The sequence below is a fragment of the Rattus rattus genome, chromosome 2, assembly GCF_011064425.1.
Source record: "Rattus rattus isolate New Zealand chromosome 2, Rrattus_CSIRO_v1, whole genome shotgun sequence".
Classification (NCBI taxonomy): Eukaryota; Metazoa; Chordata; class Mammalia; order Rodentia; family Muridae; genus Rattus; species Rattus rattus.
The window spans coordinates 51,074,765-51,088,204 of record NC_046155.1 but is presented as its reverse complement, the minus strand read 5'-3'; the positions used below and the strand labels follow the sequence as shown (position 1 = coordinate 51,088,204).

The following is a 13,440-nucleotide window of genomic DNA, read 5'->3' as shown; positions in this document are numbered from 1 at the left end:
GGGATAACATTTAAAATGTAAATAAAGAAAATATGCAATTAAAAAAAGAGGTTCATTTCCCATTGGGTTACTGGCAGCCATGGGTCATTAGGTGCACATAGGCTGTGTCTATTCTGTGCCTGGGATATGAGCGCCTATGAATGGCAGCTTTCTCAAACTTAGCTTTTTACCATATTGATTCTACCTGAAGAACTGGTCATTTCTCACTTGGATTTCTGTCCAAGATCTGAGATTGTAGACTGAGATTCTGAACCCTGTTCTCCTTCACAAGGCCTGAGGCAATCTACTTTTCTCTGACTTTCGACCTCCTTTTACAAAGATGAATTTCTCTATTCATCACCAGCCAGAAGATAGTTTCGAAACAACTGGATGGATTCCACAGAACCATAGTAATTTCAAGTAACTTTCAGAATACTTCATTTCTGGGAACCTGATGGCATGTATCTGGATTAGGTCTCTATAAACATCAGAACATATGTAAAACTCAACTATGTTTGCCAAATACACTGGGGTGCAAGGTCTATTCCCACTGGCTGAGGGTTGTGGTAGATATCCCAAGTTGCTTCTTAGTGAAGCCAAATATAGTTATTAAATTTGTAAAGGATGCTGAATTTTCATTTGGTTCTCAGAGAGTCTTTATTTTCAGTCTGAACTGGAAAGAATAGAGGATAAGTCTCTAAATCTCAACTTTGATGCATTTTTTGTCTCCTACAAAATTCCATTATTGAGCAGAATTCCAAACATCACAGAATTTTGATTATAAAAAGGTTAGAGATGTACGGTTTTGTACTTTGTATAGTAAAGTTTTAATTTGATCAATTCTTTCATCATTTGTATTTTTGAAAAAAATCACCTTCAATTTGTCTTATTTAAAAATAAGTGGTATACAACGAAATGCATGTACTTACAGTATACATTCAAATATACTCTGTTCTAGAGATAACAGAAACCATCGCTGTCAGCAGTGTGGTACATAAACCCATTTCGCCCCCAATGCATTTGTGCTACCATTTAATATATTCACCCTCCACTTTCTCAGACACCCCAGAAATCTTTGAGCTGATTGCTAATATTGGAAAATATTTTATACACTTTCATAAAATAGTAATATGTTCTCTTTGTCTGGATTCTTTAATTTAGCATACTCACTTTGAAATAAGTCTGTATTGTAGACTACATTACAATTACTTCTCATTACTACTTAGTCATGTCCTGTTTTCTCCACTGGTAGGATAGATCACAACTTGTTTCTGATGGACAGTCTGAATTTGTCTGTTCTTAGTGTTAATGTTCAGATTAAAATAAATATTCTCTATAAGTAGTAATTTTGTTTTGAGTTGTCAAAACCAACCAGATAACTGTGCCATCTCATGACAGAGTTTATAATTTTAAGAATAGTATCAATCAGATTACTCTCACTTGACAGGAAGCTGCTCATCTTGGCACTGCAGGATTTTATGTTTTGTTTTGTTTTTGGTGTGTGTGTGTGTGTGTGTGTGTGTGTGTGTGTGTGTGTGTGTGTCTATGTGTATTGTAAAGTCAAAGTGTATATTATGGTTTCCTGTAATTATTTGTTTGTTTTGTATTTATTTATTTATTTAAAGTATACTGCATCTATCTTCAGACACACCAGAAGAGGGCCTTAAATCTCATTACAGATGGCTGTGAGTCACCATGTGGTTGCTGGGATTTGAACTCAGGACCTCGAGAAGAGCAGTCAGTGCTCTTAACCACTGAGCCATCTCTCCAGCCTCTGTATAATGTTTTAATGGGATTTCTGGGTGTGTTAATGGGTGGATCTCTCTCTCTCTCTCTCTCTCTCTCTCTCTCTCTCTCTCTCTCTGTGTGTGTGTGTGTGTGTGTGTGTGTGTGTGTGTGTGTGTGTGTGTGTGTGTGTGTGTAGTTTCTTGGGCTCTTTTCCTCCTGTTACTTTTGTCCTGTTTTGATGTGCTAGTTTTTGTTTCATCTTATTGTATTTTATTTTATTATTATTACTTTGAAGCCTGTTTGTTTTCTAATGAGAGACAGAAAAGAGTAGATCTAGATAGGAAGGCAGGTAGGGGGAGCTTAGAAGAGTAAAAGAAAAGAGAAACCGTGATCCAGACACATTATGTAAGGGAAAAGTCCATTTTCAATAAAAGGAGAAAATAAACATCATATTTGTCCCACAAAGCTTTCTCTTAGTTACATCTAGATCCAGTTAATTCGGCAACTGGGGTTACTTATCTTACTTAGCATCTACATAGTCCATAGATTAATCTTTCTCATGTACCATTTTCATCACAAGCCTTGGTAGAGACATTATTCTCTTTCAGTTATGCATGTGAGACAACCAAACTATATTCAATGTGTAAGTACTATGAAATGGCTCAGTGTTAGGATTTGGAACTAAGTTGATAAATTATAATTATCATTTTTTCTGTTGGGTAATGAGGTTATTTTTTTTTAGTTAATACATGTTTTCCATCCACAACTGAATATTTTTAGAAGCTGTTGGTTTTCAAATATTTTCCTTCAAGGACATAGCCTAACAGAATATTTCTACCCTAGATGTATTCATCTTGGTTGATTCCAGATCCAATCAAGAGAACGCTAAGATTCACCATCATATCAAATGTCCTTCACGTAAGGGTTGGTTGAATAAACTATTATTAATCTATTGGCTAGAAGAGCAAAATGTCACTTAATGGAAGAAATTTACATAAATATTATATAAGCTTCATAGGATAAATTTCTTAATAAAGTATAGGGACACTTGACCATGGTAAGCAATATTTTTTTAAAAGGAGAGGTAAAGTATTGATATTCATATTATTTCCTACGAGTCAAACCAATGCCCCTGCCGCTGTGATAACCTCCAAGAAAGAGGCTCAAGCTGGGAGCAGCAAAAAAGCAGAAAAGAAGGAGAAGATCATCAAGGACAATACTTTTGCAATAAAGAATAAGATATGAGCAAAGGAACAAAAGTTCATTGAGGGTGTCACTTCCAAGTGAAATTTGGTTAACAGAATCCACATCAGGCAGCACAAAGTGAAGCTGAAAAGAATTTGAAGAAAGATGACAAGAAGAAAGAACTATGAGAACTTGATAAGTTTTTTCAAGCCTGTAGTAATTGCAAAATAAATAAATAAATAAATAAATAAATAAATAAATAAATAAATAAATAAATAAATGTGCAGATCCCAAATCTCTTGTGTGAACAGTCAAACAGGGACAATGTACTAAAAAAGATGAATGTAAATTCCCTCATGACCCCCCTTTGGAGAGAAAATGTGAAAAATTAAGTATTTACATTGATGCAAGAGATGAAGAACTAAAAAAAGATACTTGGAATAACTGAGATTAGGAAAAGTTAGAAAAACAATAAAGAAGATGCAGAGCGAGGTGGTAAAGAAAAAACCCAAAGCTCAAATAGTGTGCAGACATTTCTATGAAGATATTGAAAATAACAAGTATGGCTGGGTGTGGGTGTGTCCTGGAGGTGAGGAAAACTGCATGTACTTCCATGTACTTCCTCCTGGATTTGTGCTAGGGAAAGACCAAAAGAAAGAAGAGAAAGAAGAGAAGATCTCACTAGAATCTCTAACTGAAAGACTGTTTTCTCCTGAGGTCCAAATGTTAGTAAAATCACTTGAGAAATCCGTTCCTGCATGGAAGAAAAGGAAAATACAAGAAAAGATTAGTAAACTGGAACAAGACATGGAGAGACAGGAAGCTGACTTCAAAGCAGGGAAAGCACCGGTGATCAGGAGTCGTGAGACATTTGAATTTCATCCTGAGCTGGGCAATGACGATGATGAGAAAGCAGATGATACCTCTTACATTCATGTAGCAGGTGATGAGGTTGATGATTCTGTGGGTATAAAATATATATATATATGTATATATATATGTATATGTATATATATGTATATATGCCTGTACATTGTAAGAGATGTAGAAGAAACAGGTATCTTTGGAGCCAGTCTTGAAAGAGTCACCACATATGCTTCAGATAAAGATGAGAAGGAATTAAGTTAAGTTTCTGGAGGGCAGGCAGAGAAAATGGTGAAAGCAGTGATTTGGGCAAGGTCAGTGGAGAGCAGTGGTACAGGAAAATGGATCCATCGATGCTTTTCCTGTTGATGAAAATCTGCTCTGTGGAGAAGATCTAGATGAATTAGAAGAATTTAAAACACTTGATTTAGAAGAACAACAATGAACAAGTCAAGGAAGAAAACTAGGTCCACTCAATATGATCAACATGAAAAGAAATTGACGATGTTCTTTTGCCACCTAGAATCAACAGGATGTTTATTTCCCCATGGTGAACCTGGAGGGATTCGGTCCTCCACAAAAGGAATAGTACTTCTCTTCTTGTGTAATGATGTCACAGGCGAGGCAGGTACAAGATAGAAGAAGGCCTGTCGTTGGATGAGAAGGAAGGATGGGCAGGAGAGAAGTTTGAAGGAAGAGGAGGAGACTGGAATGGAAAAGAGGAAGAGGCAGGAGGGATGGGGAGAGAAGCTCTGGCAGGACAATATGGTGGGTGACGTTCAGAGTACTTGGTGCTAGATTAAAATGCTCATTACAGAAGATGATTGTTGTTGTAACTGTCCACCCACGTAGGAAGTGTAACTGCTTTTCTGGCTTCTGATTTTCACTGGCCATGCGTAAATTTCCAGGAGCAATTATTCACACTTAAAATACTTGCTGCTTGTAACAGTTTTTCGGGAGTGGTTTTCTTTCCTTTGTATTCATATATTTTAGAGGATGCCCAAAAGGTGAGTATTTTATGTAATTAAGGAAACTGAATATGCAGACATAGTAGCATACACCTTTGGACAATAACACAGACACTGAGAATGGGACTTTTTCAATACAACAGGGTCAGCTACAGTGACCTATATTAAAGATGTTTAGAGTTCTTCCATGTTTTGCCAATAAAGTTGTAAATAAAAACATCATATATCCAAAAATGTTACTCAAGAATAAAATTCTCTATATGACACTGTCACTTGCATGTTAGGCCGTTGAATATACAGTTAAGTGGCTAAGTAAATGAGGAGGGAATCTGAATACATCCATAGCAAGGGAGGTACTGAGTCTTTTACTCTGTGGCCCTCTCATTCATCATAAACATTTCCCCTGATCTTTTAGCAGCTTACATTTACTGCACAGTCACACCACAAATAGGAAAACAACTAATGAGAAGAAAACATAAAGCGAGTCTCTGAGATGCAGGGTCTAGACTCTCCAACACAAAAATCTGGAGAATAGAACTTCACATGCATCCATGTACACTGGAGCCCACTTAATTAACATTGTTTCTGTTCTTCATTCTTAAAATCTCCTCAGCATTGGCTGTTAGGATATGGCAAGAATTGGGCAAATGGTCCTACAGAGATTTGAAAGGATTCCTGTGGGGTTTAAGGTGCTCCTTCATTGTACTTTGGCTAACAATTATGCCAGTTCCTCTGTAGGAAGTGAGAATCTCTTATATGAATTCCACATACATTCTTTCTTTTAACTCGGGGAAATGGATTCTTAGCTATGCCCTTAAATGTGTTCGCTTTTTGTTTTGTTTCGTTTAGTTTTAGAGTAGGAGAAAGCACCTTACTGCTACTGAATAGCTTTTCTGCTATCCTCTGAGGTTAGGATTTAACGAAGTTCAAAACTGAAAGCAACTTCCTGTCAGCTCAAACAGGCTTGGAGAATCAGAGAAGGAGGTGGTCAGCGTGAGCAGTGGGAAAGCCGTGGCTCTTGTTCTTGGATGGGTTCTAATGCTACTTGTGTTAATTTGGCCTCCCAAATTCCATGGGAACCTGCACTTCTGCCTGTGAGATGCTGAGCTTCCCTGCCCCAGTTGCCCTTGATGGTAAATAAAGTTGCTGATGGCTAATGACTGGGCAGAGAGTCAGAGGCAGGATTTTAGGATTCTCAGGCAAGGGACTGAGGTAGAAGGGGATTCTCCATTGCAGAGAGAGGAAGGAGGTCCAGGACTGAGAAGGGAAGGACATAAAGACAGAAAGACAGAGAGACTGCCAACATGTAAGAGTTAGAGTATGGCTGTAGGCCTTGGTCCAGTGTAGCAAAGATAGAATATAGGTTTTAGTAAGTAATAATTCAGGAGTATTGGAGGGGAGGCATTAACAATATGGAAATTTGGTTGGGAGTGCCTCAGCGATTGAGCTGTTTAAGGCATGTTAAAATAGAAGCTCTTCTCTCTCTCTCTCTCTCTCTCTCTCTCTCTCTCTCTCTCTCTCTCTCTCTCTCTCTGTCTTTCATTCAAGAATCTAGAGTACTGGAACGGGTAGCAAGGAGTGAGTGCTGTCACCACCGGGGAGTAGGGGCAAATTAGACTCTCTTTTATTTCAGAATTGACCCTATTTCATGGAGTTTTCATGTATAAAACAAACCTAAGAGGGCAAGAAGTAATAGTAACATTACCAGTTCAGTCCATTATCACAAGGCTCAAGGCAGGAGCATGGCAGCATCCAGGCAAGCATGGTGCAGGAGCTGAGAGTTCTACATCTTCATCCGAAGGAAGCCAGGAACAGACTGAGCATCCCCAGACAGCTAGGAGGAGGCTCTCCAAGCCCAGCCCCACACTTCTCCAACAATGCCACACCTTCTAATAGTGCCACTCTCTCTGGGCCAAACGTGTGCAAATCATCACAATCATCCTCTATTTTTTGTAGGATTGTGTTCTCCCTGAGATTTTCCTCAAGCAATCCAGACATCTTCTGCTTGGATATACTGTTCTTTTGTAAGTCTCTGTTTCTGGACATATTCTTTCTCCCATTTTGTGGCTGTCTTCTCAGTTCTTTAGTGATTTTGATATTGCATTATGTATTTTCCTTCAAAGACCTAAGGTATTTTGGTTAATTCTTGGCTGTAAATTGCTTTCTATAGATAGTAGAATCTCTTTGGTATGGATGTGAGATGTGTCTTATGAATTCAATGCTCTTCTTAAACTCACTGTATATGTCTATCCAAGAGTAGCTATGAAATGATCTTTTTGTCTATACCTCCAAACAATTGGAAGTATAGTCATTTATTACTGTGTTTTTTACTGATTTTACTGATTTTTAATGAGCTGTTTAGCAAATCTAAGTAAAGCCAAAATTTCACTGTAACTAAATGCTAAATAATTTAATAATTTTCAATATATGCTTCTTTATTTCTCTTATGTTTTCCTTAAAAATTGATGTCAAATTCTTTTTAAATATTGATCTTTCTATCATTTTAGTTTATATTTTTCTACTATCATCCAATGAGCTACATTTTTATATTGCAAACAAATAAATTATGAATTATTGTACTGATTTTGTTCATCTTTAAGTACACATTTTGAAATTGGTAAATACAGTAACAACTTAAGAAAATTTTGTTACAGGGAATTCTAAAAGGTGTGTTCCCCTTCCTCTACATTGGTGAAGATATTGAGTGTTCCTCATTTTTCAAGGTAATTCCCTACACTACATATAAAGAATAATGCACATGACTCTGGGAGTGTTTGGATTTTTATTATTATTTATTTATTTTTACATTCCAGATTTTATTCTCCTCCTGGTCTACCCTGTAAGAGTTCTATTTTTCCAGACATCCTCTCTGCCCCAACTCACTCCCCACCACCCCACCTTCCCATCTCCACAAGGATGTCCCCACTCCACCTACCCCACCCACTCCACCTACCGCATCCACCCCACCAGACCTCTAAACTTCCTAGGGCCTACATTTTCTTGAGGGTTAGGTGCATCTTCTCTGACTGAACCCAGAACTGGAATTCCTCTGCTGTATATGTGTTGGAGGCCTCATCTCAACTGGTGTATGCTGTCTGGTTGGTGATCCAGTGTCTAAGAGATCTCAAGGGTTCAGGTTAATTTAGACTGCTGGCCCTCCTACAGGGTTGTCCTCCGTCTTAGCTTCCTCCAGCTTTTCCCTAATTCAACGAGAGGGGTCTGCACCTTCTGTTCCTTGTTGGGTACACATATCTGCATCTGACTCTTTAAACTGCTTCTTGGGTTTTTGGAGTGCAGTCATGGCAGGTCTCTTTTGTGAACACCCCATAGCCTCAGTAATGGTGTCAGGACTAAGAGCCTCCCCTTGAGCTGGATCTCACTTTGAGCCTGTCACTAGATCTTCTTTTCTTCAGGTCCTATCCATTTTCATCCCTGCATTTCTTTCAGACAGGAAGACTTATGGGTCAGAGTTTTGGCTGTGGGATAGCAACCACATCTTCACTTGATGTCCTGTCTTTCTGCTGGAGGTGGATTCAACAAGTTCCCTCTCTCCACTGTAGGGCATTTCATCTAGGGGTCCCTTTGGGTCATTAGAGTCTCTCACTTCCCAGGTCTGGTATTCTAGAGGGTCTTCCCAACCTCCTTTCTCCAGAGGTCACTTGTTCAGTTCTTTCTGCTGGCTCTCAGGGCTTCTTCAGTCCTTTTCCCAAAGAAGTCAGAGTGGAGAGAGCAGATGATGCTAACTTAGACATGTACTGTAAAGAATGTATGCTTTCCTCAGTGTCTATCAGAGAAATGATGACATTAACATCTGTGATAACATGAAAGAGAAGCCTGGACACGGGAGAACCATGGCTTGACTCCAGTCTCAGTCTCAGCTCAGTGGTCTGGAAAGCAAGAAAGCAGATATTCTGTGTAGAGAAATGCAGTGTATACTGATACTTGTCTAAGTACAATGCCAGGAGATCACTTGAAGGCAGTAGGCAGAGAGACATAGCTCTTACTTTCTTAAGCTTTTATTCTACTCAGACCCAGATGTAATTGAATAACACACATCTATGTGAACACTGTAAACTTTATTTTATGTACAGGTTGTATCAATCTCATTGATGAATACTTTTACAAAGACACCTATAAACCATGTCTAAACCACATAAACGGAATGTCCTATGGTCCAATAAAATTAAATCTTAAATTCAATTCTTAACCAGTTATCATTATTTTGCATATATTTTCACCAGAGTTTAATCTTCACCTTTTTGCTACTATCTCACTTAAACAACCAAACACTACTGTGTGCTACTTCACTCTATATACAACAGACTTCATAATGAGGGCAGAACAACTCACCAAGACCAACCATTGCACTGTACTTATGTGAAAAACACAATATTAGATAAAACATTTGAGTCTCGATCAGCTAGCAAGTGCTAAATTAAATTAGGAGAAACCTAAGTATGCTTTCCCCTAGTACACCAGGAAAATTGTGATTCCTTTGTGTGTTTGTTGGCAGTTATTCCACAGTTGAACAGGAAATCAAGGTATATCTTGACCTTAATCTTCTGAGGAAGAAAGTCGGTCACTCATCCATCCTCCAGCTCCCACTTGAATATATTTCCCACAATATCCATCACTGCACTCAATAGCAACCTCTTAAGAAGGAAGCCAATGGAATATCTTATATGAAGCTAAAGGGAGAGGTGCTGTTCTAGACCATTTCTTATCAGGTACTATTCTAGGATTGTTCAATCAAATCCAATTTCACAAAAGCAAAATCTATGTTGCCTTCACCTGGGTTTTATGTATAATTACTCTTGGGGAAGATGAGTTGAATTGAAAACACACCATTGATTATTTGGTTTATGTCACTCAAGTGTTTTCAGCCCAAGAGTATGTATGACCTTAGTCCAATAATGGGAGTTGTTAAGGGGAAGCCAACTGAACTTTTCCAGCTTCAGTCTTTAAATATCCAGAGAAGCTACCAACTCTAAAAATGAACAAGTTCTTGTCCTATATTTTTTTGGAAGGTTTTAGGTGTTATTTGTTTTTTGTTTTTTGTTGTTGTTGTTGATTTTTCCTGTGTTTTCTTTTTATTTATTCTTCTGTTACATATTACATCCTCAAGGTAGCTGTCCCTCCACTCTTCTCAGCCACCCCTTTCCTTCTATTTAAGATCCACTCCTTGTCACTTCCCTTCAGAAAAAGGCAGAAATCCCAGAGATATCAACCACACATGGCCGTGGTTGTTTGAATAAGTATAGTCTCGTAGATTCGTGTGTTTGAATGCTTGGCACATAGAGTGCAGCACTCTTAGGAGATGTGGCCTTTTTGGAATAGTTGTGGCTTTGTTGGAGAAAGTGTGTCACTATGGGGGTAGGCATGGAGGTTTCCTATCTCAAGCTACACCCAGTGTACAAGCTACACACCGTCTCCTTCTGCTGCCTATGTATCAAGATATAGAACTCTCAGCTCCTCCAGTGCCATGTCTGCCTATATGCCACCATACTTCCCAACATGATAATGAACCAAACTTCTGAACTGTAAGCCAGTCAAAATTGAATGCTTTTCCTTTTAAGAGTTGCTGTAGGCATAGTGTCTCTTCACAACACAATGACATAACAATTTACAATAAGACTAGCACATTCCCTTATATGAAGGTACCCCTGAAGATGTCTTTAAACCCAATTTCCTGTAATGTCCAAAGATAAAGTTTGCACCTTTGAGGGCAGCTGTCCACTTGCCCTATAAGCATGGTGAGCTGATTGTGAGGCTGTGTTGTTTCTACTCCTACCACAAAATGAGGCAAAGTAGCATGGTGTCCCTGAAGTAGTCTCAATTTGTGACAAGGTTTGTGTCATTTTGCTGTTGTAGAAGTTGAGCTCATTAAGTTAATTCAGGTACAGGAAATTTCTCAGCCATTTCTAATCCATATGTAAGGCCCTGTGGGTAAACATTTCCTAGTGTAAAATTTCACGAAGGGGTTAGTATGTCACCTTCTGGACCACTGCAACTCAGAGCTTCAGTCTTCCATTGATTGCACAGTGAGTCAAATTTAATGTCTCTCCCTGAAAGATTTAACATCCAAAAGGACCTGCGGACAGTGCATCTGCCAAGCCTGAGGATTAACTGTGTTCTGAGGGAAGGGAGGAGAAAGGTTTCAGCAGGAGTGCTTAACAGGCTCAGACACATAAACTCATTAGGAAACTTTACTCTGGTGTACATGAAATCAGCCCAGGCTTTTAATGCCATTGTGAATTATGCACTCTGCAGTGTACACACATCAACTATTCCTCATTTGCTAGCCAACCATTTGGATGACAAGCATGGACTAAATTTTTGTGTCAATCTGCTTCTGTGCTCCTGTTTCAGTCTGAGGGTGACTTATTGCTAGCCATTATGTTAAATATAAACCCTAAGTGCAAACTATCTGCCATTAAACACAAGTAGATGTAATTGGTCCTATTGACAACATGTTATATTATATTGACATTTTTTTCTTTAACCAAAATCTGTAGCATGTTTTCCCCTCACCTCAAGTCTATTGTATACTATAAGATAAACTCTCACATAAATCTAAGCCAATTACATGTTCCTCATAAGTACCCACCTTTTACCATACAAAAAATTACCTTGAGCAAGATTTTTCAACCTGAAAATGACCTAAAATATTCAAGGTCATTTCAAAATTTAAATTTTAAATGTATTTCAAATTATTATTTTGACACCTTTACCTGCTCAGCCATCTAACTGGCCCAATTCATTTAATTACTAATATCAACTTTATTTTTCAGATAGTCAAATCAATTTTCATAGTTATAAATAGCAAATAAAAGAACCAAAACCACGATGCAATGCAAACATTTGTTCATGTGCTTCTGCTGACAATATTCTTAAGCAAGCTATGTTCTCACTAGAGACAAAAGGCAGACCCTTGCATCTACATACATAGGGTTTCTCTTTTCCTATATTGTAAATTTATATGAACTGGAATTACTTGAGTTTTCTTCAACAATACTTTTTTGTCATCTTCTGCTTATTTCCAGGAGGGCCTTCCACAGGTAACTAGGACAAGTCCTGAGAACACTTTAGTAGTGATAATGGGAGTAATGTATGATATTTATGAGTTGATTATGAAGCAAAGTACATTGCTAAAATTAAAAGACAGGATCATATGACCACTGATTTTGATTTCTAGTTATTTGTATCATTCATGTTTACATAGTAGGCATAAACAAACCCTTATTCAAAGACATCTCTATAACAACAAATCTAGTTGAACAAACAACACTCTAGTCTATTCCCAGAGAACATGAAATGAGGATAAAAGTGGGCACTGCCATACATTTGATCAAATCTATACACAATCTGTTGAATGTAAATTTGAAAAACTGTTTCTCACAATTGGTTAGCAGAGCAAATAGAGTCCATTGTCTTCTCTTCTTAAACTATTCCTCTCTCAACAAAGTGCAATGTATGCCCCCCCACTAGTATACCTAAAGTAGATCATAACATTTTATAAGGTTCTTTGTATTCACTTTTTTCTTTCTATGAAACAAAATTACTGAATCTATAAATATATTGTCCTGGTGTGACACCTTATTAATTATGATGAAACCTGAACTACTTTTCTCCATTCTACACGTCTTACCTGCCAATGGGATAGTCAATAATTCTCTGTCTTGGTATATATTACATTCTGGAATTCATATATATAATTTAAAAAGTACACCTTCAAGAAGATTTTATACTCTATATGTCACTGAAGCTAAATCTTGATTTCACATATCCCCATGTCAAGTTTATCACTGCTAGTGAAAGGAGATCCTTGGGAAATATCCTCTATTCATATTAAACTCTTCTGATAAAAGACCTACTAGACCATGGATGAGACAGCGAGTTTTGATTCCGACAAATCTGGACTTAAATTCTGAAATTCATACTAAGGAGTTGTTTGGCTCCAGGTTATCACTTTGTAATTCGGACAGATTCATTGACACCAAAATCCACGAGAGAGATGTTTACAACTTAAAATTTCACCAGATAATGATGAGATTTAAGTAATATGAATGTTCATATCAGGCCTAGAGAATGACCTTCCAAACTGAAGGTATCGCCAAATAATTTATTTGAATCAGTGGTGCTGATTTAAGCGAACTCATGTAAGACATATGGTTAGCCCCATATTTTAGTTGGCTTTGTACAATTCATGCCCTACTTTGAAATATTCCTGGATAATGAAATGGAGTGGAGATTCTTTTACAGTGGTCCCAAGAACATGCTCTACCCTGTGCAGGGAGCTGCCTTCTTCAATTAGGCTCAACATAGTGCATTGTTAATTGAATTAGATTACAGTCTCTATTGAGAAAACCATACGTGGTTGTCCGTTACATCAAAATGTCTATGGCTGCAGACAAAGCAGCTTTGGCTAGCTCATCTATGGCTTCAGAAGTCGCATCTTGTTGTCTTTAAGGAGAGCATTTATAATTCATTGGCACTGAAAACATCTCCATCTACCTACCACCTCAATTAAATGAAAGATCTTGTTAACTTAAACAGTGGTGCCTGAAATAGCTATTGATTTCATCATTCACTTAGGGGCAAGCTCATTTCCTATGGCCAAGGATGAGGAAAGGGTTGGAATGAGACTGACAAATTGAGATATATTCTCAAGCACTAACTCTACTGTTCCTTTCCAAGGCCAGATGCCTCGATTGCT

General features: G+C 37.9%; 1 pseudogene; it reads left to right on the top strand.

Annotated features, from left to right (window-relative positions):
* Window positions 1-319: 319 nt before the first annotated feature.
* LOC116893082 lies at window positions 320-4,201 on the top strand (annotated as a pseudogene).
* The last annotated feature ends 9,239 nt before the right edge of the window (window positions 4,202-13,440 follow it).